The sequence below is a fragment of the Triticum aestivum genome, chromosome 3B (genome assembly GCF_018294505.1).
Source record: "Triticum aestivum cultivar Chinese Spring chromosome 3B, IWGSC CS RefSeq v2.1, whole genome shotgun sequence".
NCBI classification, from domain to species: Eukaryota; Viridiplantae; Streptophyta; class Magnoliopsida; order Poales; family Poaceae; genus Triticum; species Triticum aestivum.
In genome coordinates this window covers 44,822,363-44,826,365 of record NC_057801.1, presented here as the reverse complement: position 1 = coordinate 44,826,365, position 4,003 = coordinate 44,822,363, and positions in this window count along the sequence as shown.

Here is a 4,003-nt window from a genome sequence, read left to right as displayed (position 1 = left end):
ATCATCTCACCCCTACTGAAATTTAAGCTTTCAAGATGACTGAGCTAGGTCGCATACAAAACAAGCATCTCACACGTGAAAATATTTTTTTGCAAGAGCATATCACCGCACTCAAGGGCATTATCCGCAAGTTGGAGGATCTCCTACGCTCGATGTGCGACACCCCGTCATCAACAACTCCAACATCACCACCTCCAAAGAAAGAGACATAAACACATGGGTATGGGCACTCCCCTTGGCAACTGCCAAGCTTGGGGGAGGTTCCCTGGTATCTTATCACCATCACACTTCTATCTTTACCATTTCTCTTAGTTCGATCCTTTTGGTTATATCTCGATCTAGTAGAATAAAGTTTTAGTTTGATCTAGCTTTGAGTTTTGTGTTGCTCCCTATCTATGTAATCGAGTCCATGAGCTATATATAATAAAGATTAGTTTTGAGTTCAGGGCTTTGCTATCTTGTTATGAACTTGAGGGAATAAAAGAAAGAAAATTTTTTAAAAAAAAGATCATGTTGACCTTATGGAGAGTAATGCCTTCACATATAAAGAGTATGATGAATAAAAGTTGTTGAGAGTTGACAAACATAGTTTTGGTCATTGTTGCAACTAATAGGAAGTAATAAAGAAAGAGAGGTTTTCACATATAAATATACTGTGACATCTTTTATGATTGTGAGCACTCATTAAAATATGACATGCTAAAAAGTTGATGTTAGACAAAGAAGACAACTAATGAGTTATGTTTGCTTATATCCGAAATAAACTATACTGTCATTGATCATCCAACATGTTGAGCTTGCCTATCTCCCTCATGCTAGCCAAATTCTTTGCACCAAGTAGAGATACTACTTGTGCTTCCAAACATACCTAAACCCAGTTTTGCCATGAGAGTCCATCATACCTACCTATGGATTGAGTAAGATCCTTCAAGTAAGTTGTCATCGGTGCAAGCAATAAAAAATGCTATCTAAATATGTATGACTTATTAGTGTGAAGAAAATAAGATTTATACGAGCTTGTTTATGGAAGAAATAAAAGCGACAGACTGCATAATAAAGGTCCCTATCACAAGTGGCAATATAAAGTGACATTCTTTTGCATTACGATTTTGTGCATCCAGCCATAAAAGCGCATGACAACCTCTGCTTCCCTCTGTGAAGGGCCTATCTTTTATTTTTATCTTCTACCTTATACAAGAGTCATGGTGATCTTCACCTTTCCTTTTATATATACCCAATTGTATCTAGGTTTTCATAAAGTATTATTGTTGACATTACCCTTGAGGTAAAAGGTTGGGAGGCGAAAGTATAAGCCCCTATCTTTCTCTGTGTCCGATTGAAACTTCATACCCATAAGTATCGCGTGAGTGTTAGCAAGTGTGAAAGACTAAATGACATTTGAGTATGTGAACTTACTGACAAGCTCTTATATATTGACTCTTTCCGATGTTATGATAAATTGCAATTGTTTCAATGACCGAGATTATAGTTTGCTAGTTTTCAATGAAGTTTCTGATTCATACTTTACATTGTGAATAGATTGTTACTGTAGCATAAGAAATCATACGACTATATATATTGATGTTCTAAGAATGTGGACATATTTTATTTTCTTGACACCTCTATCTCTAAACATGTGGACATATTTTTTGATATCGACTTCCGCTTGAGGACAAGCGAGGTCTAAGCTTGGGGGAGTTGATACGTCCATTTTGCATCATGCTTTTATATCAATATTTATTGAATTATGGGTTGTTACTATGCATTATGTCACACTACTTATGCCTTTTCTCTCTTATTTGCAAGGTTTACATGAAGAGGGAGAATGCCGACAGCTGGAATTCTGGGCTGGAAAAGGAGCAAATATTAGAGACCTATTCCGCAAAACTTCAAAAGTCCTGAAACTCCATGAAAGTCAGTTTTGGAATATATTAAAAATATTGGGCGAAGAAAGCACCACAGGGGGGCCCACCAACCGTCCACGAGGGCGGAGGGCGCGCCCTACCCCCTAGGCATGCCCCCCAGCCTCGTGGGCCACCTGACAGGCCCCTGATGCCCATATTCTGCTATATGGTGTCTTTTTCCCTACAAAAAATCATAAGGAAGCTTTTGGGACCAAGCGCCGCTGTCTCGAGGCGGAACCTTGGCGGAACCAATCTAGGGCTACGGTGGAGCTGTTCTGCGAGGGAAACATTCCTTTGGGAAGGGGAAATCGTCGCCATCATCATCACCATCGATCCTCTCATCAAGAGGGGGTCAATATCTATCAACATCTTCACCAGCACCATCTCCTCTCAAACCCTAGTTCATCTGTTGTATCCGATCTTTGTCTCAAAACATCGGATTGTTACCCATGGGTTGCTAGTAGTGTTGATTACTCCTTGTAGTTGATGCTAGTTGGTTTAATCGGTGCAAGATCATATGTTCAGATCCTTTATGCATATTAATACCCCTCTGATTATGAACATGAATATGATTTGTGAGTAGTTACGTTCGTTCCTGAGGACATGGGAGAAGTCTTGTTATAAGTAGTCATGTGAATTTGGTATTCGTTCGATATTTTGATGAGATGTATGTTGTCTCTCCTCTAGTGATGTTATGTGAACGTTGACTACATGACATTTCACCATTGTTTGGGCCTAGGGGAAGGCATTGGGAAGTAGTAAGTAGATGATGGGTTGCTAGAGTGACAGAAGCTTAAACACTAGTTTATGTGTTGCTTCGTAAGGGGCTGATTTGGATCCATGTGTTTCATGTTAGGGTTAGGTTTACCTTAATTCTTCTTTCATAGTTGCAGATGATTGCGAGAGGGGTTAATCATAAGTGGGATTCTTGTCCAAGGAAGGGCAGTACCCAAGCACCGGTCCACCCACATATAAAATTATCAAAATAATGAACGCGAATCATATGAGCATGATGAAAACTAGCTTGACGATAATTGCCATGTGTCCTTGGGAGCGCTTTGCTTTATATAACAGTATTCTAGGCTTGTCCTTTGCTACAAAAAGGATTGGGCCACCTTGCTTAACCTTGTTACTTTTTTACTTGTTACCCATTACGAACTATGTTATCACAAAACTATCTGTTACCGACAATTTCAGTGCTTGCAGAGAATAACTTACTTAAAACCGCTTGTCATTTCCTTCTGCTCCTCGTTGGGTTCGACACTCTTACTTGTCGAAAGGACTATGATAGATCCCCTATACTTGTCGGTCTTCACCCTCCTCCCCATCCATTAGTCTCGGTTGGTGAAACCAACCGGGACTAATGGTGCCGCTTTAGTCCCGGTCCGAGCCACCAACTGGGACTAAAGGTGAATTTCATCAGGTGAAAGGGCGAGAAGCACATGCTTTTAGTCCCGGTTGGTGGATCGGACCGGGACTAAAGGGGGGCCTTTAATCCCGGTTGGAGCCACCAACCGGGACTAAATGACTAGCACAGCGGTGTCGAATGTTTAGTCCCACCTTGCTAGTTGAGAGGAGCTCAAAGTTGTTTTGTAAACGTGGCTGCGACATGCCTCTCGAACTCCTCTCTAAAGCAGGCGGTACGTGCCTACCTCTTTGGCATGTTGGGCCTGCTAGCCTTGCGGGTCTGCATCCTAGCCCATATGTAGGGTTTCTAGTCGTATGCAGGCCATGGTGGCCTAGTAGGCGGGCAATTTTTTCTTTTTTTGCAGATGTTATGTTTTTTAAAAAAATATGTCATTTTTTGCATATATTATTTTTAGTTATATAATTTTAGTTGCATAAATTTTATACAATTTTAGTTGCCTGTATTTTACTTTCACTATATTCTTTGCATATATTCTTTATAGTTCATTCCTTTTGCTATTAGAGTTTTACAAAAGCTTCTTATTTTGCTATTAAAGTTTGTAACAAAAAAGACTTTATGAAAATTATTTTTGGGATTAAAGTTTTTAACAAAAAAATACTTTGATAATTTTAGTAGCATAAATTATATATAATTTTAATATTATTTTGATCATAACAAGAGGTTTATAAAA